Consider the following 19,451-nt stretch of genomic DNA (forward strand, 5'->3'; position numbering starts at 1 on the left):
TACTTTCAGAGGGCACCCAGGTGCAACTGGTGGTAAATGTCAAAGCCCTGTTCGTGAGTGAAAGCCCGCAGCCCCGATGTCTGTGGTGCTGTAGATGCGCTGCCAATGGCCGCTGAGGAGCAGCAAGAGCTTGACCAGATGGCAATTAATGTGTGGGAGCAATTGTCCGACGTTTGTGTTTTTTGGGGCTTTTTTTTTAAGTGGGCAACCAGGTGCAGCTGGTGGTAAATGTCGAAGCCCTGTTGGTCAGTGAAAGCCCGGAGCCCCGATGTCTGTGGTGCTGTAGATGCACTGCCACTGGCCGCTGAGGAGCAGCAAGAGCTTGACCAGATGGCAATTAATGTGTGGGAGCAATCGTCCGACGTTTGTGTTTTTTGGGGATTTTTTTTCAGTGGGCACCCAGGTGCAGTTGGTGGTAAACGTCGAAGCCCTGTTGGTCAGGGAAAGCCTGGAGCCCCAATGTCTGTGGTGCTGTAGATGCGCTGAGAATGGGCTGTGATGAGCAGCAAGAGGTTGACTGGCAGGCACTTTCGGTGTGGGAGCAATCGTCCGACGTTCGTGATTTTTCGGGGGTTTTTTTGAGTGGGCGCACAGGTGCAGCGTGTGGTAAACATCGAAGCCGTGTTGGTCAGGGAAAGCCCAGAGCCCCGATGTCTGTGGTGCTGTAGATGCACTGGGAATGGCTGGTGATGAGCAGCAAGAGCTTGTGTTGCTGGCTTTTTCGGTGTGGGAGCAATCGTCCGACGTTCGTCAATTTTCGGGGATTTACTTTCAGAGGGCACCCGGGTGCAACTGGTGGTAAATGTCAAAGCCCTGTTCGTGAGTGAAAGCCCGGAGCTCCGATGTCTGTGGTGCTGTAGATGCGCTGCCAATGGCCGCTGAGGAGCAGCAAGAGCTTGACCAGATGGCAATTAATGTGTGGGAGCAATCGTCCGATGTTTGTGTTTTTTGGGGCTTTTTTTTCAGTGGGCACCCAGGTGCAGCTGGTGGTAAATGTCGAAGCCCTGTTGGTCAGGGAAAGCCTGGAGCCCCGATGTCTGTGGTGCTGTAGATGCACTGCCAATGGCCGCTGAGGAGCAGCAAGAGTTTGACCGGATGGCAATTAATGTGTGGGAGCAATCGTCCGACGTTTGTGTTTTTTGTCGATTTTTTTTCAGTGGTCACGCAGGTGCAGCTGGTGGTAAACGTGGAAGCCCTGTTCTTCAGGGAAAGCCTGGAGCCCCAATGTCTGTGGTGCTGTAGATGCGCTGAGAATGGGCGGTGATGAGCAGCAAGAGGTTGACTGGCTGGCACTTTCGGTGTGGGAGCAATCGTCCGACGTTTGTGATTTTTCGGGGTTTTTTTTCAGTGGGCGCCCAGGTGCAGCGTGTGGTAAACATCGAAGCCATGTTCATCAGGGAAAGCCCAGAGCCCCGATGTCTGTGGTGCTGTAGATGCACTGGGAATGGCTGGTGATGAGCAGCAAGAGCTTGACTGGCTGGCACTTTTGGTGTGGGAGCAATCGTGCGACTTTCGTGATTTTTTGGGGATTTTTTTCAGTGGGCGCCCACGTGAAGCTCGTGGTATATGTTGAAGCCCCGTTGGTCAGGGAAAGCCCAGAGTCCCTATATCTGTGGTGCTGTAGATGCTCCTCCAATGGCTGGTGAGGTGCAGCAAGATCTTGAAAGGCTGGCATTTAATGTGTGGGAACAATCGTCTGATGTTTGTGATTTTAAGGGTTTTTTTTCAGTGGGCGCCCAGGTGCACCTGGTGGTAAATGTCGAAGCCCTGTTGGTCAGGGAAAGCCCAGAGCCCCGATGTCTGTGGTGCTGTAGATGCGCTGGGAATGGGCGGTGAGGAGCAGCAAGAGCTTGACTGGCTGGCACTTTCAGTGTTGGAGCAATCGTCCGACGTTCGTGATTTTTCGGGGTTTTTTTTCAGTGGGCGCCCAGGTGCAGCTGGTGGTAAATGTCGAAGCCCTGTTGGTCAGGGAATGCCCGCAGCCGCGATGTCTGTGGTGCTGTAGATGCGCTGGGAATGGGCGGTGGGGAGCAGCAAGAGCTTGAGCTGCTGGCACTTTCGGTGTGGGAGCAATCGTCCGATGTTCGTGATTTTTCAGGGTTTTTTTTCAGTGGGCGCCCAGGTGCAGCTGGTGGTATATGTCGAAGCCCTGTTGGTCAGGGAAAGCCCGGAGCCCCAATGTCTGTGGTGCTGTAGATGCGCTGGGAATGGGCGGTGAGGAGCAGCAAGAGCTTGCGTTGCTGGCACTTTCTGTGTGGGAGCAATCGCCCGATGTTCGTGATTTCTCGGGGTATTTTTTTCAGTGGACGCCCAGGTGCAGCTGGTGGTAAATGTCAAAGCCCTGTTGGTCAGGGAAAGCCCGGAGCCACGATGTCTGTGGTGCTGTAGATGTGCCTCCAATTGCTGATGAAGGGGCAGCAAGAGCTTGACTGGCTGGCAGTTTCGGTGTGGGAGCAATAGCCCGATGTTCGTGATTTTTCGCGGTTTTATTTCAGTTGGCGCCCAGGTGCAGCTGGTGTTCATATGTCGAAGCCCTTTTTGTGAGGGAAAGCCCAGAGCCCCGATGTCTGTGGTGCTGTAGATGCGCTGGGAATGGGCGGTGAGGAGCAGCAAGAGCTTGTGTTGCTGGCACTTTTGGTGTGGGAGCAATCGTCCAAAGTTCGTGATTTCTGGGGATTTTTTTCAGTGGGTGCCCACGTGCAGCTGGTGGCAAACATCGAAGCCCTGTTGGTGAAGGAAAGCCCGGAACTCCGATGTCTGTGGTGCTGTAGATGCGTTGCCAATGGCTGGGGAGGTGCAGCAAGATCTTGACAGGCTGGCACTTGTGTTGTGGGAGCAATCGTCCGACGTTTGTGTTTTTTTGGGTTTTTTTTTCAGTGGGCGCCCATGTTCAGCTGGTGGTAAACATCGAAGCCCTGTTGGTCAGGGAAAGCCCAGAGCCCCGATGTCTCTGGTGCTGTAGATGCGCTGCCAATGGCCGGGGACGAGCAGCAAGAGCTTGACAGGCTGGCACTTCCGGTGTGGGAGCAGTCGTCCGACGTTTGTGATTTTTTGGGGTTTTTTTTCAGTGGGCGCCCAGGTGCAGCTGGTGGTAAATGTCAAAGCCCTGTTGGTCAGGGAAAGCCCAGAGCCCCGATGTCTGTGGTGCTCCAGATGAGCAGCCAATGGCCGGTGAGGAGCAGCAAGAGCTTGACTGGCTGGCACTTTCGGTGTGGGAGCAATCGTCCGACGTTCGTGATTTTTCGGGGGTTTTTTTCAGTGGGCGCCCAGGTGCAGCTGGTGTTAAACGTCGAAGCCCTGTTCGTCAGGGAAAGCCCGGAGCCCCGATGTCTGTGGTGCTGTAGATGCACTGGGAATGGCTGGTGATGAGCAGTAAGAGCTTGACTGGTTGGCACTTTCGGTGTGGGAGCAATCGTCCGATGTTCGTGACTTTTCGGGGGTTTTTTTCAGTGGGCACACAGGTACAGCTGGTGGTAAATGTCAAAGCCCTGTTGGTCAGGGAAAGCCTGGAGCCCCAATGTCTGTGGTGCTGTAGATGCGCTGCCAATGGGCGGTGATGAGCAGCAAGAGCTTGAATGGCTGGCACTTTCGGTGTGGGAGCAATCGTCCGACGTTGGTGATTTTTCGGGGGTTTTTTTCAGTGGGCGCTGAGGTGCAGCAGGTGGTGGTATATGTCGAAGCCCTGTTCGTCAGGGAAAGCCCAGAGCCCTGATGTCTGTGGTGCTGTAGATGCGCTGGGAATGGGTGCTGAGGAGCAACAGGAGCTTGTATTGATGGCACTTTTGGTGTGGGAGCAATCGTCTGATGTTCGTGATATTTCGGGGGTTTTTTTCAGTGTGTGCCCAGGTGCAGCGGGTCATAAACGTTGAAGCCCTGTTGGTCAGGGAAAGCCCGCAGCCCCGATGTCTGTGGTGCTGTAGATGCGCTGCCAATGGCCCATGAGGAGCAGCAAGAGCTTGACTGGCTGGCACTTTCGGTGTGGGAGCAATCGTCCGATTTTAGTTATTTTTCGGGGTATTTTTTCAGTCTCACCCAGGTACAGCTGGTGGTAAACGTCGAAGCCCTGTTGGTCAGGAAAAGCCCAGAGCCCCGATGTCTGTGGTTCTGTAGATGCGCTGGGAATGTCTGGTGAGGAGCAGGAAGAGCGTGACTGGCTGGCACTTTCGGTGTGGGAGCAATCGTCCGACGTTCGTGAATTTTTGGGGATTTACTTTCAGAGGGCACCCAGGTGCAACTGGTGGTAAATGTCAAAGCCCTGTTCGTGAGTGAAAGCCCGCAGCCCCGATGTCTGTGGTGCTGTAGATGCGCTGCCAATGGCCGCTGAGGAGCAGCAAGAGCTTGACCAGATGGCAATTAATGTGTGGGAGCAATTGTCCGACGTTTGTGTTTTTTGGGGCTTTTTTTTTAAGTGGGCAACCAGGTGCAGCTGGTGGTAAATGTCGAAGCCCTGTTGGTCAGTGAAAGCCCGGAGCCCCGATGTCTGTGGTGCTGTAGATGCACTGCCACTGGCCGCTGAGGAGCAGCAAGAGCTTGACCAGATGGCAATTAATGTGTGGGAGCAATCGTCCGACGTTTGTGTTTTTTGGGGATTTTTTTTCAGTGGGCACCCAGGTGCAGTTGGTGGTAAACGTCGAAGCCCTGTTGGTCAGGGAAAGCCTGGAGCCCCAATGTCTGTGGTGCTGTAGATGCGCTGAGAATGGGCTGTGATCAGCAGCAAGAGGTTGACTGGCAGGCACTTTCGGTGTGGGAGCAATCGTCCGACGTTCGTGATTTTTCGGGGGTTTTTTTGAGTGGGCGCACAGGTGCAGCGTGTGGTAAACATCGAAGCCGTGTTGGTCAGGGAAAGCCCAGAGCCCCGATGTCTGTGGTGCTGTAGATGCACTGGGAATGGCTGGTGATGAGCAGCAAGAGCTTGTGTTGCTGGCTTTTTCGGTGTGGGAGCAATCGTCCGACGTTCGTCAATTTTCGGGGATTTACTTTCAGAGGGCACCCGGGTGCAACTGGTGGTAAATGTCAAAGCCCTGTTCGTGAGTGAAAGCCCGGAGCTCCGATGTCTGTGGTGCTGTAGATGCGCTGCCAATGGCCGCTGAGGAGCAGCAAGAGCTTGACCAGATGGCAATTAATGTGTGGGAGCAATCGTCCGATGTTTGTGTTTTTTGGGGCTTTTTTTTCAGTGGGCACCCAGGTGCAGCTGGTGGTAAATGTCGAAGCCCTGTTGGTCAGGGAAAGCCTGGAGCCCCGATGTCTGTGGTGCTGTAGATGCACTGCCAATGGCCGCTGAGGAGCAGCAAGAGTTTGACCGGATGGCAATTAATGTGTGGGAGCAATCGTCCGACGTTTGTGTTTTTTGTCGATTTTTTTTCAGTGGTCACGCAGGTGCAGCTGGTGGTAAACGTGGAAGCCCTGTTCTTCAGGGAAAGCCTGGAGCCCCAATGTCTGTGGTGCTGTAGATGCGCTGAGAATGGGCGGTGATGAGCAGCAAGAGGTTGACTGGCTGGCACTTTCGGTGTGGGAGCAATCGTCCGACGTTTGTGATTTTTCGGGGTTTTTTTTCAGTGGGCGCCCAGGTGCAGCGTGTGGTAAACATCGAAGCCATGTTCATCAGGGAAAGCCCAGAGCCCCGATGTCTGTGGTGCTGTAGATGCACTGGGAATGGCTGGTGATGAGCAGCAAGAGCTTGACTGGCTGGCACTTTTGGTGTGGGAGCAATCGTGCGACTTTCGTGATTTTTTGGGGATTTTTTTCAGTGGGCGCCCACGTGAAGCTCGTGGTATATGTTGAAGCCCCGTTGGTCAGGGAAAGCCCAGAGTCCCTATATCTGTGGTGCTGTAGATGCTCCTCCAATGGCTGGTGAGGTGCAGCAAGATCTTGAAAGGCTGGCATTTAATGTGTGGGAACAATCGTCTGATGTTTGTGATTTTAAGGGTTTTTTTGCAGTGGGCGCCCAGGTGCACCTGGTGGTAAATGTCGAAGCCCTGTTGGTCAGGGAAAGCCCAGAGCCCCGATGTCTGTGGTGCTGTAGATGCGCTGGGAATGGGCGGTGAGGAGCAGCAAGAGCTTGACTGGCTGGCACTTTCAGTGTTGGAGCAATCGTACGATGTTCGTGATTTTTCGGGGTTTTTTTTCAGTGGGCGCCCAGGTGCAGAGGGTGGTAAACATCGAAGCCCTGTTGGTGTTGGAAAACCCGGAGCCCCGATGTCTGTGGTGCTGTAGATGCACTGGGAATGGCTGGTGAGGATCAGTAAGAGCTTGACTGGCTGGCACTTATGGTGTGGGAGCAATCGTCCGACGTTCGTGATTTTTCGGGGTTTTTTTTCAGTGGGCGCCCAGGTGCAGCTGGTGGTAAATGTCGAAGCCCTGTTGGTCAGGGAATGCCCGCAGCCGCGATGTCTGTGGTGCTGTAGATGCGCTGGTAATGGGCGGTGGGGAGCAGCAAGAGCTTGAGCTGCTGGCACTTTCGGTGTGGGAGCAATCGTCCGATGTTCGTGATTTTTCAGGGTTTTTTTTCAGTGGGCGCCCAGGTGCAGCTGGTGGTATATGTCGAAGCCCTGTTGGTCAGGGAAAGCCCGGAGCCCCGATGTCTGTGGTGCTGCAGATGCGCTGGGAATGGGCGGTAAGGAGCAGCAAGAGCTTGTGTTGCTGGCACTTTTGGTGTGGGAGCAATCGTCTGAGGTTTGTGATTTTTCGGGGTTTTTTTTCCGTGAGCGCCCATGTGCAGCTGGTGCTAAATGTCGAAGCCCTGTTGGTCAGGGAAAGCCCGGAGCCCTGATGTTTGTGATGCTGTAGATGCGCTACGAATGGGTGGCGAGGAGGAGCAAGAGCTTGTGTTGCTGGCACTTTCGGTGTGGGAGCAATCGTCCTATGTTCGTGATTTTTCGCGGATTTTTTTTCAGTGGGCGCCCAGGTGCAGCCTGTGGTATATGTCGAAGCCCTGTTGGTGAGGGAAAGCCCAGAGCCCCGTTGTCTGTGGTGCTGTAGATGCGCTGGGAATGGGCGGTGAGGAGCAGTAAGAGCTTGTGTTGCTGGGAGTTTCGGTGTGGGAGCAATCGTCCGACGTTCGTGATTTTTCGGGGGTTTTTTCAGTGGGCGCCCAGGTGCAGCGGGTGGTAAACATCGAAGCCCTGTTGGTCAGGGAAAGCCCAGAGCCCCGATGTCTGTGGTGCTGTAGATGCGCTGCCAATGGCCCATGAAGAGCAGCAAGAGCTTGTGTTGCTGGCATTTTTGCTGTGGGAGTGTCCTGGTTCTGGCCAGGATAGAGTCAATATTTACCTCAGCTGTGTGGAGAGCTGAAGCTGGTAGCTCCTATGGCTGGGATAGTTAACTAATTAGCTAACAGCTGGCATTAATTTACCCAAATTAGGCAAAGGGCTATTCCATCCCATGTGACATCATGCTCAGTATATAAGCGAGGAGGGTGCTGAAGGGAGGCCCCCTGCTACTTGGAAGAGACTGGATGTGGAGATCTGTTGTGAGCTATTGTACTGTATATGTGTTCCATCACTGTGTTGTTTTCTTCTGTCATTACTGTTAAATTTATTTTTTGTTCAATCTCAACCCGCGTGTTTGTTTTTTTTCTGGTTTTCTTTTGTTTGTCAAATCTCCTCCTATTCTCTCGGAGAGTGGGGGGAATGAGAGAGAGACTGCGTACTCTGGTCCCCGTTGGGGCTGAACTATGACAGGGAGCAATCGTCCGACGTTCGTGATTTTTCGGGGTTTTTTTCCAGTCACCCAGGTGCAGCTGGTGGTAAACGTCGAAGCCCTGTTAGTCAGGGAAAGCCCGGAGCCCCGATGTCTTTGGTGCTGTAGATGTGCTGCCAATGACCCGTGAGGAGCAGCAAGAGCTTGTGTTGCTGGCACTTTCGGTGTGGGAGCAATCGTCTGATGTTCGTGATTTTTCGGGGTATATTTTCAGTGGGCGCCCAGGTGCAGCTGGTGGTAATCATCGAAGCCCTGTTGGTCAGGGAAAGCCCAGAGCCCCGATGTCTGTGGTGCTGTAGATGCGCTGCTAATGGCCCATGAGGAGCAGCAAGAGCTTGTGTTGCTGGCACTTTTGGTGAGGGAGCAATTGTCCGATGTTCGTGATTTTTCGGGGTTTATTTTCAGTGGGTGCCCATGTTCAGCGGGTGGTAAATGTCAAAGCCCTGTTGGTCAGGGAAAGCCCGGAGCCACGATGTCTGTGGTGCTGTGGATGCACTGGGAATGTCTGGTGAGGAGCAGGAAGAGCTTGACTGGCTGGCACTTACGGTGTGGCAGCAATCGTCCGACCTTCGTGATTTTTTGGGGTTTTTTTTCAGTGGGAGCCCAGGTGCAGCTGGTGGTATATATCGAAGCCCTGTTGGTCAGGGAAAGCCTGGAGCCCCGATGTCTGTGGTGCTGTAGATGCTCTGCCCATGGCCGGTGAGGAGCAGCAAGAGCTTGAGTTGCTGGCACTTTCGGTGTGGCAGCAATCGTCCTATATTCGTGATTTTTCGGTGTTTTTTTCAGTGGGTGCCGAGGTGCAGCTGGTGATAATCATCGAAGCCCTATTCGTCAGGGAAAGCCCATAGCCCCGATATCTGTGGTGCTGTAGATGCGCTGCCAATGGCTGGGGAGGAGCAGCAAAGCTTGACATGCTGGCACATTCGGTGTGGGAGCAATCGTCCGATGTTCGTGATTTTTTGGGTTTTTTTTTCAGTGGGCGCCCAGGTGCAGTTGGTGGTATATGTTGAAGCCCTGTTGGTCAGGGAAAGCCCAGAGCCCCGATGTCTGTGGTGCTGTAGATGCGCTGGGAATGGGCGGTGAGGAGCAGCAAGAGCTTGACTGGCTGGCACTTTCGGTGTGGGAGCAATCGTTCGACGTTCGTGTTTTTTGGGGGTTTTTTTTCAGTGGGCGCCCAGGTGCAGCTGGTGTTAAATGTCGAAGCCCTGTTCGTCAGGGAAAGCCCTGAGCCCCGATATATGTGGTGCTGTAGATGCGCTGCCAATGGCTGAAGACGACCAGCAAGAGCTTGAAAGGCTGTCACTTAAGGTGTGGGTGCAATCGTCGGACGTTCGTGATTTTTGGAGGTTATTTTTCAGTGTGCGCCCAGGTACAGCTGGTGGTATATGTCGAAGCCCTGTTGGTCAGGGAAAGCCTGGAGCCCCGATGTCTGTGGTGCTGTAGATGCACTGGGAATGGCCGGTGAGGAGTAGCAAGAGCTTGACTGGCTGGCAATTTGGGTGTGAGAGCAATCGTCCGATGTTGGTGATGTTTCGGGGGTTTTTTTTCAGTGGGCGCCCAGGTGCAGCTGGTGATAATCATTGAAGCCCTATTCGTCAGGGAAAGCCCGGAACCCCGATATCTGTGGTGCTGTAGATGCGCTGCCAATGGCCGGGGACGAGCAGCAAAGCTTGACAGGCTGGCACATTCAATGTGGCAGCAATCGTCCGATGTTCGTGATTTTTTGGGGTTTTTTTTCAGTGGGCGTCCAGGTACAGCTGGTGGTAAATGTCGAAGCCCTGTTGGTCAAGGAAAGCCTGGAGCCCCGATGTCTGTGGTGCTGTAGATGCGCAGCTAATGGCCCAGGACGAGCAGGAAGAGCTTGACTGGCTGCCACTTTCGGTGTGGGAGCAATCATCCGACGTTCATGGTTGTTCTAGGTTTTATTTCAGGGGGCACCCAGGTGCAGCTGTTGCTAACCATCGAAGGCCTGTTCGTCAGGGAAGGCCCGGAGCCGCAATGTCTGTGGTGCTGTAGAAGCGCCTCCAATGGCCGGGGAGGAGCAGCAAGAGCTTAACAGGCTGGCACTTTCAGTGTGGGCGTAATCGTCCGAAGTTACAGATTTTTCAGGGTTTTTTTTCAGTGGGTGACCAGGTTCAGCTGGTGGTAAACGTCGAAGCCCTGTTTGTCAGGGAAAGCCCGGAGCCCCGATGTCTGTGGTGCTGTAGATGCGCTGCCAATGGCCCGTGAGGAGCAGCAAGAGCTTGTGTTGCCGGCACGTTCGGTGTGGGCGTAATCGTCTGATGTTTGTGTTTTTTCGGGGGCTATTTTCATTTGGAGCGCCGGTGCAGCGAGTGGTAAACGTCGAAGCCCTGTTCGTCAGGGAAAGCCCGGAGTTCCGATGTCTGTGGTGCTGTAGATGCGCTGCCAATGGCCGCTGAGGAGCAGCAAGAGCTTGAGTTGCTGGCACTTTCGGTGTGGCAGCAATCGTCCTATATTCGTGATTTTTCGGTGTTTTTTTCAGTGGGTGCCGAGGTGCAGCTGGTGATAATCATCGAAGCTCTATTCGTCAGGGAAAGCCCAGAGCCCCGATATCTGTGGTGCTGTAGATGCGCTGCCAATGGCTGCGGAGGAGCAGCAAAGCTTGACATGCTGGCACATTCGGTGTGGGAGCAATCGTCCGATGTTCGTGATTTTTTGGGGTTTTTTTTCAGTGCGCGCCCAGGTGCAGTTGGTGGTAAATGTCGAAGCCCTGTTCATCAGGGAAAGCCCGGAGCCCCGATGTCTGTGGTGCTGTAGATGCGCAGCTAATGGCCCAGGACGAGCAGCAAGAGCTTGACTGGCTGGCACTTTCGGTGTGGGAGCAATCGTCCGACGTTTTTTTTTTTGGGGGTTTTTTTTCAGTGGGCGCTTAGGTGTAGCTGGTGTGAAATGTCGAAGCCCTGTTTGTCAGGGAAAGACCAGAGCCCCGATATCTGTGGTGCTGTAGATGCACTGCCAGTGGCTGAAGACGAGCAGCAAGAGCTTGACAGGCTGTCACTTAAGGTGTGGGTGCAATCGTCGGACGTTCGTGATTTTTGGAGGTTATTTTCCAGTGTGCGCCCAGGTTCAGCTGGTGGTATATGTCGAAGCCCTGTTGGTCAGGGAAAGCCCGGAGCCCCGATGTCTGTGGTGTTGTAGATGCACTGGGAATGGCCGGTGAGGAGCAGCAAGAGCTGAACAGGATGACACTTTCGGTGTGGGTGCAATCGTCCGACGTTTGTGATTTTTCGGGGTTTTATTTTCAGTGGGCGCCCAGGTGCAGCTGGTGGTATACGTTGAAGCCCTGTTGGTCAGGGAAAGCCTGGAGCCCTGATGTTTGTGGTGCTGTAGTTGCGCTACGAATGGGTGGCGAGGAGGAGCAAGAATTGTGTTGCTGGCACTTTCGGTGTGGGAGCAATTGTCTGATGTTCGTGATTTTTCGGGGTTTTTTTTCATAGGCTGCACAGGTGCAGCTGGTGATAATCGTCGAAGCCCTGTTGGTCAGGGAAATCCCGGAGCCCCGATGTCTGTGGTGCTGTAGATGTGCAGCAAATGACCCGTGAGTAGCAGCAAGAGCTTGAGTTGCTGGCACTTTCGGTGTGGGAGCAATCGTCCTATATTCGTGATTTTTCGGTGCTTTTTTCAGTGGGTGCCCAGGTGCAGCTGGTGATAATCATCGAAGCCCTATTCGTCAGGGAAAGCCCAGAGCCCCGATGTCTGTGGTGCTGTAGATGCGCTACCAATGGCCGGGGAGGAGCAGCAAAGCTTGACATGCTGGCACATTCGGTGTGGGAGCAATCGTCTGAAGTTTGTTATTTTTTGGGGTTATTTTTCAGTGGGCGCCTAGGTGCAGCTGGTGGTATATGTTGAAGCCCTGTAGGTCAGGGAAAGCCCAGAGCCCCGATGTCTGTGGTGCTGTAGATGCGCTGGGAATGGGCGGTGAGGAGCAGCAAGAGCTTGAGTTGCTGGCACTTTCGGTGTGGGAGTAATAGTTCGATGTTCGTGATTTTTTGGGTTTTTTTTCAGTGGGCGCCCAGGTGCAGCGGGTGGTAAATGTCGAAGCCCTGTTGGTCAGGGAAAGCCCGGAGCCCCGATGTCTGTGGTGCTGTAGATGCGCTGCTAATGGCCGAGGACGAGCATCAAGAGCTTGACTGGCTGGCACTTCTGGTGTGGGAGCAATCGTCCGACGTTCGTGGTTTTTCTAGGTTTTATTTCAGGGGGCGCCCAGGTGCAGCTGGTGCTAAACATCGAAGGCCTGTTCGTCAGGGAAGGCCCGGAGCCACAATGTCTGTGGTGCTGTAGAAGCGCCTCCAATGGCCGGGTAGGAGCAGCAAGAGCTTAACAGGCTGGCACTTTCAGTGTGGGCGTAATCGTCCGATGTTCGTGATTTTTCGGTGTTTTTTTTCAGTGGGAGCCCAGGTACAGCTGGTGGTAAACGTCGAAGCCCTGTTCTTCAGGGAAAGCCCGGAGCCCCGATGTCTGTGGTGCTGTAGATGCGTTGCCTATGGCTGGTGAGGAGCAGCAAGATGTTGACAGGCTGGCACTTTAGGTGTGGGAGCAATCGTCCGATATTCGTGATTTTTCGGGGTTTTTTTCAGTGGGCACCAACGTGCAGCTGGTGGTGTATGTCGAAGCCCTGTTGGTCAGGGAAAGCCCGGAGCCCCGATGTCTGTGGTGCTGTAGATGCGCAGGCAATGGCTGGAGAGGAGCAGCCAGAGCTTGACTGGCTGGCACTTTTGCTGTGAGAGCAATCGTCCGATATTCGTGATTTTTCGGGGTTTTTTTCAGTGGGCACCGAGGTGCAGCTGGTGGTGTATGTCCAAGCCCTGTTGGTCAGGGAAAGCCCGGAGCCCTGATGTTTGTGATGCTGTAGATGCGCTACGAATGGGCGGCGAGGAGTAGCAAGAGCTTGTGTTGCTGGAACTTTCGGTGTGGGAGCAATCGTCCTATGTTCGTGATTTTTCGCGGATTTTTTTTCAGTGGGCGCCCAGGTGCACCTGGTGGTATATGTCGAAGCCCTGTTGGTGAGGGAAAGCCCAGAGTCCCGTTGTCTGTGGTGCTGTAGATGCGCTGGGAATGGGCGGTGTGGAGCAGTAAGAGCTTGTGTTGCTGGCAGTTTCGGTGTGGGAGCAATCGTCCGACGTTCGTGATTTTTCGGGGGTTTTTTCAGTGGGCGCCCAGGTGCAGCGGGTGGTAAACATCGAAGCCCTGTTGGTCAGGGAAAGCCCGGAGCCCCGATGTCTGTGGTGCTGTAGTTGCGTTGCCAGTGGTATGTGAGAAGCAGCAAGAGCTTGTATTGCTGGCACTTTTGGTGTGGGAGCAATCGTCCGATGTTCGTGATTTTTCGGGGGTTTTTTTCAGTGCGAGCCCAGGTGCATCGGGTGGTAAACGTTGAAACCCTGTTGGTCAGGGAATGCCTGGAGCCCCGATGTCTGTGGTGCTGTAGATGCTCTGCCAATGGCCGGAGAGGAGCAACAAGATCTTGATAGGCTGGCACTTTCAGTGTGGGAGCAATCGTCCGACGTTTGTGATTTTTTTGGGTTTTACTTTCACTGGGCGCACATTTTGAGCTGGTGGTAAACGTCGAAGCCCTGTTCGTCAGGGAAAGCCCAGAGTCCCGATGTCTGTGGTGCTGTAGATGCGATTCCAATGGCCCGTGAGGAGCAGCAAGAGCTTGACTGGCTGGCAATTTCGGTGTGGCAGCAATCGTCCGACGTTCGTGATGTTTCGGGGGCTTTTTTCACTGGGCGCCCAAGTTCAGCTGGTGGTAAATGTCGAAGCCCTGTTGGTCAGGGAAAGCCCAGAGCCCCGATGTGTGTGGTGCTGTAGATGGGCTGGGAATGGGCGGGGAGGAGCAACAAGAGCTTGACTGGCTGGCACTTTTGGTGTGGGAGCAATCGTCCGACGTTCGTGTTTTTTGGGGTTTTTTTTCAGTGGGCGCCCAGGTTCACGGGTGGTAAATGTCGAAGCCCTGTTGGTCAGGGAAAGCCCGGAGCCCCGATGTCTGTGGTGCTGTAGATGCGCTGCCAATGGCCCATGAGGAGCAGGAAGAGTTTGACAGGCTGGCACTTTCGGTGTCGAAGGAATTGTCTGATGTTCGTGATTTTTCGTGTTTATTTTCAGTGGGTGCCCAGGTGCAACTGGTGGGATACGTCGAAGCCCTGTTGGTCAGGGAAAGCCCAGAGCCCCGATGTCTGTGGTGCTGTAGATGCACTGGGAATGGCCGGTGAGGAGCAGCAAGAGCTTGACAGGCTGGCACTTTTGGTGTGGGAGCAGTTGTCCGATGTTCGTAATTTTTCGGGGTTTTTTTTCATTGGGCGCACAGGTTCAGCGGGTGGTAAACGTCGAAGCCCTGTTGGTCAGGGAAAGCCCGGAGCCCCGATGTCTGTGGTACTGTAGATGCGCTGCCAATGGCCGCAGAGGAGCAGCCAGAGCTTGACTGGCTGGCACTTTTGCTGTGATAGCAATCGTCCGACGTTCGTGATTTTTTCGGGGTTTTTTTTCAGTGGGTGCCCATGTTCAGCGGGTGGTAAATGTCGAAGCCCTGTTGGTCAGGGAAAGCCCGGAGCCCCGATATCTGTGGTGCTGTAGATGCGCTGCCAATGGCCGCTGAGGAGCAGCAAGAGTTTGACAGGCTGGCACTTAAGGTGTGGGAGTAATCGTCCGATGTTCATGATTTTTCGTGGGTTTTTTTCCGTGGGAGCTCAGGTGCAGCTGGTGGTATATGTTGAAGCCCTGTTGGTCAGGGAAAGACCGGAGCCCCGATGTCTGTGGTGCTGTACATGCGCTGGGAATGGGCAGTGAGGAGAAGTAAGATATTGTGTTGCTGGCACTTTCGGTGTGGGAGCAATCGTCCGACGTTCGTGATTTTTTGGGTTTTTTTTCAGTGGGCGCCCTGGTGCAGCGGGTGGTAAATGTCGAAGCCCTGTTGGTCAGGGAAAGCCCAGAGCCCCGATGTCTCTGGTGCTGTAGATGCGCTGCCAATGGCCCGTGAGGAGCAGCAAGAGCTTAACAGGCTGGCACTTTCGGTGTGGGAGCAATCGTCCGATGTTAGTGATTTTTTGGGTTTTTTTTTCATTGGGCGCCCAGGTGCAACTGTTGGTATATGTCGAAGCCCTGTTGGTCAGGGAAAGCCCAGAGCCCCGATGTGTGTGGTGCTGTAGATGCACTGGGAATGGGCGGTGAGGAGCAGCAAGAGCTTGACTGGCTGGCACTTTCGGTGTAGGAGCAATCGTCCGATGTTCGTGATTTTTCGGGGTTTTTTTTCATAGGCTGCACAGGTGCAGCTGGTGATAATCGTCGAAGCCCTGTTGGTCAGGGAAAGGCCAGAGCCCCGATGTCTGTGGTGCTGTAGATGTGCTGCCAATGGCCAGGGAGGAGCAGCAAGAGCTTGACAGGCTGGCACTTTCGGTGTGGGCGTAATCGTCCGATGTTCATGATTTTTTGGGGGGTTTTTCCGTGTGAGCTCAGGTGCAGCTGGTGGTATATGTTGAAGCCCTGTTGGTCAGGGAAAGCCCGGAGCCCCGATGTCTGTTGTGTTGTACATGCGCTGGGAATGTGCCGTGAGGAGCAGCAAGATATTGTGTTGCTGGCACTTTCGGTGTGGGAGCAATCGTCCGATGTTAGTTATTTTTTGGGTTTTTTTTCAGTGGGCACGCAGGTGCAGCGGGTGGTAAATGTCGAAGCCCTGTTGGTCAGGGAAAGCCCAGAGACCCGATGTCTGTGGTGCTGTAGATGCGCTGCCAATGGCCCATGAGGAGCAGCAAGAGCTTGACATGCTGGCACTTAAGGTGTGGGAGCAGTCGTCCGATGTTTGTGATTTTTCGGGGTTTTATTAAGTGGGTGCCCATGTTCAGCTCGTGGTAAACGTCGAAGCCCTGTTGGTCAGGGAAAGCCTGTAGCCCCGATGTCTGTGGTGCTGTAGATGCGCTGCCAATGGCCGGGGAGGAGCAGCAAGAGTTTGACAGGCTGGCACTTAAGGTGTGGGAGCAATCGTCCGACGTTTGTGATTTCTGGGGAATTTTTTTCAGTGGGCGCCATGGTGCAACTGGTGGTATATGTCGAAGCCCTGTTGGTCAGGTCAAGCCCAGAGTCCCGATGTCTGTGGTGCTGTAGATGCGCTGCCAATGGCCAGGGAGGAGCAACAAGAGCTTGACTGTCTGGCACTTTAGGTGTGGGAGCAATCGTCAGACGTTCGTGTTTTTTTGGGGTTTTATTTTCAGTGGGCGCCCAGGTGCAGTTGGTGTTAAATGTCGAAGCCCTGTTGGTCAGGGAAAGCCCGGAGCCCCGATATCTGTGGTGCTGTAGATGCGCTGCCAATGGCCGAAGACGAGCAGCAAGAGCCTGACAGGCTGGCACTTTCGGTGTGGGAGCAATCGTCCGACCTTCGTGATTTTTGGGGGTTTTTTTCAGTGGGCGCCCAGGTTCAGCTTGTGGTAAACGTCGAAACCCTGTTGGTCAGGTAAAGCCTGGAGCCCCGATGTCTGTGGTGCTGTAGATGCTCTGCCAAAGGCCGGTGAGGAGCAGCAAGAGCTTGACTGGCTGGCACTTTCGGTGTGGGAGCAATCGTCCTATATTCTTGATTTTTCGGTGTTTTTTTCAGTGGGTTCTGAGGTGTAGCTGGTGATTATCATTGAAGCCCTATTCGTCAGGGAAAGCCCAGAGCCCCGATATCTGTGGTGCTGTAGATGCGCTGCCAATGGCCGGGGAGGAGCAGCAAAGCTTGACATACTGGCACATTCGGTGTGGGAGCAATCGTCCGATGTTCGTGATTTTTTGGGGTTTTTTTTCAGTGGGCGCCCAGGTGCAGCGGGTGGTATATGTTGAAGCCCTGTAGGTCAGGGAAAGCCCAGAGCCCCGATGTCTGTGGTGCTGTAGATGCGCTGGGAATGGGCGGTGAGGAGCAGCAAGAGCTTGAGTTGCTGGCACTTTCGGTGTGGGAGTAATAGTTCGATGTTCGTGATTTTTTGGGTTTTTTTTCAGTGGCCGCCCAGGTGCAGCGTGTGGTAAATGTCGAAGCCCTGTTGGTCAGGGAAAGCCCGGAGCCCTGATGTCTGTGGTGCTGTAGATGCGCTGCTAATGGCCCAGGACGAGCAGCAATAGCTTGACTGGCTGTCACTTTCGGTGTGGGAGCAATCGTCCGACGTTCGTGGTTGTTCTAGGTTTGATTTCAGGGGGCGCCCGGGTGCAGCTGGTGCTAAACATCGAAGGCCTGTTCGTCAGGGAAGGCCCGGAGCCACAATGTCTGTGGTGCTGTAGAAGCACCTCCAATGGCCGGGGAGGAGCAGCAAGAGCTTAACAGGCTGGCACTTTCAGTGTGGGCGTAATCGTCCGAATTTTCTGATTTTTCAGGGTTTTTTTTCAGTGGGTGCCCAGGTGCAACTGGTGGTATATGTCGAAGCCCTGTTGGTCAGGGAAAGCCCAGAGCCCCGATGTCTGTGGTGCTGTAGATGGGCTGGGAATGGGCGGTGAGGAGCAGCAAGAGCTTGTGTTGCTGGCACTTTCGGTGTAGGAGCAATCGTCCGATGTTCGTGAATTTTCGGGGTTTTTTTTTCAGTGGGAGCCCAGGTTCACGGGTGGTAAATGTCGAAGCCCTGTTGGTCAGAGAAAGACGGAGCCCCGATGTCTGTGGTGCTATAGATGTGCTTCCAATGGCCGCTGAGGAGCAGCAAGAGCTTGACAGGCTGGCACTTTCGGTGTGGCAGCAATTGTCTGATGTTCGTGATTTTTTGGTGTTTTTTTTCAGTGGGCGCCGAGGTGCAGCGGGTGGTAAATGTCGAAGCCCTGTTGGTCAGGGAAAGCCCAGAGCCCCGATGTCTGTGGTGCTGTAGATGGGCTGGGAATGTGCGGTGAGGAGCAGCAAGAGCTTGACTGCCTGGCACTTTCGGTGTGGGAGCAATCGTCCGACGTTCGTGATTTTTCGGGGTTTTTTTTCATAGGCTGCATAGGTGCAGCTGGTGATAATCGTCGAAGCCCTGTTGGTCTGGGAAAGCCCAGAGCCCCCATGTCTGTGGTGCTATAGATGCGCTGCCAATGGCCAGGGAGGAGCAGCAAGAACTTGACAGGCTGGCACTTTCGGTGTGGGCGTAATCGTCCGATGTTCATGATTTTTCGGGGGTTTTTTTCCGTGGGAGCTCAGGTGCATCTGGTGGTATATGTTGAAGCCCTGTTGGTCAGGGAAAGCCCAGAGCCCCGATGTCTGTGGTGCTGTACATGCGCTGGGAATGTGCGGTGAGGAGCAGCAAGAGATCCTGTTGCTGGCACTTTCGGTGTGGGAACAATCGTCCGACGTTTGTGATTTTTTGGGTTTTTTTTCAGTGGGCGCCCAGGTGCAGCTGGTGGTAATCGTCGAAGTCCTGTTGGTCAGGGAAAGCCCGGAGCCCTGATGTCTGTGGTGCTGTAGATGCGCTGCCAATGGCCCATGAGGAGCAGCAAGAGCTTGACAGGCTGGATCTTTCACTGTGGGAGCAATCGTCCGACGTTCGTGATTTTTCGGGGTTTTATTTCAGGGGGCACGCAGGTGCAGCTGGTGGAAAACGTCGAAGGCCTGTTGGTCAGGGAAAGCCCAGAGCCCCGATATCTTTGGTGCTGTAGATGCGCTGCCAATGGCCTGTGAGGAGCAGCAAGAGCTTGACAGGCTGGCACTTTTGGTGTGGGAGCAATCGTCCTGTATTCGTGATTTTTCGGGGTTTTATTTCAGTGGGCGCCCAGGTGCAGCTCGTGGTAAACATCGAAGCCCTGTTCGTCAGGGAAACCCCGGATCCCCAATGTCAGTGGTGCTGTAGGGGCGCTGGGAATGGGCATGAGGAGCAGCAAGAGCTTGTGTTGCTGGCACTTACGGTGTGGGAGCAATCGTCCGATGTTCTTGATTTTTCGGGGTTTTATTTCACTGGGCGCCCAGGTGCAGGTGGTGGTAATCGTCGAAGCCCTGTTCGTCAGGGAAAGCCCGGAGCCGTGATGTCTGTGGTGCTGTAGTTGCCCTGCCAATGGCCGGTTAGGAGCAGCAAGAGCTAGACTGGCTGTCACTTAAGGTGTGGGAGCAATCGTCCAATGTTCGTGATTTTTCGGGGTTTTTTTTCAGTGGGTGCCCATGTTCAGCGGGTGGTAAATGTCAAAGCCCTGTTGGTCAGGGAAAGCCCGGAGCCCCGATGTCTGTGGTGCTGTAGATGCACTGGGAATGTCTGGTGAGGAGCAGCAAGTGCTTGACTGGCTGGCACTTTCGGTGTGGGAGCAATCGTCCGACCTTCGTGAATTTTTGGGGTTTTTTTTCAGTGGGCGCCCAGGTGCAGCTGGTGGTAAACGTCGAAGCCCTGTTGGTCAGGGAAAGCCCAGAGCCCCGATGTCTGTGGTGCTGTAGATGGGCTGGGAATGGGCGGTGAGGAGCAGCAAGAGCTTGTGTTGCTGGCACTTTCGGTGTAGGAGCAATCGTCCGATGTTCGTGAATTTTCGGGGTTTTTTTTTCAGTGGGAGCCCAGGTTCACGGGTGGTAAATGTCGAAGCCCTGTTGGTCAGAGAAAGACGGAGCCCCGATGTCTGTGGTGCTATAGATGTGCTTCCAATGGCCGCTGAGGAGCAGCAAGAGCTTGACAGGCTGGCACTTTCGGTGTGGCAGCAATTGTCTGATGTTCGTGATTTTTTGGTGTTTTTTTTCAGTGGGCGCCGAGGTGCAGCGGGTGGTAAATGTCGAAGCCCTGTTGGTCAGGGAAAGCCCAGAGCCCCGATGTCTGTGGTGCTGTAGATGGGCTGGGAATGTG

Source organism: Chlamydotis macqueenii, unplaced genomic scaffold (genome assembly GCF_036417535.1).
Source record: "Chlamydotis macqueenii isolate bChlMac1 unplaced genomic scaffold, bChlMac1.mat HAP1_SCAFFOLD_169, whole genome shotgun sequence".
Classification (NCBI taxonomy): Eukaryota; Metazoa; Chordata; class Aves; order Otidiformes; family Otididae; genus Chlamydotis; species Chlamydotis macqueenii.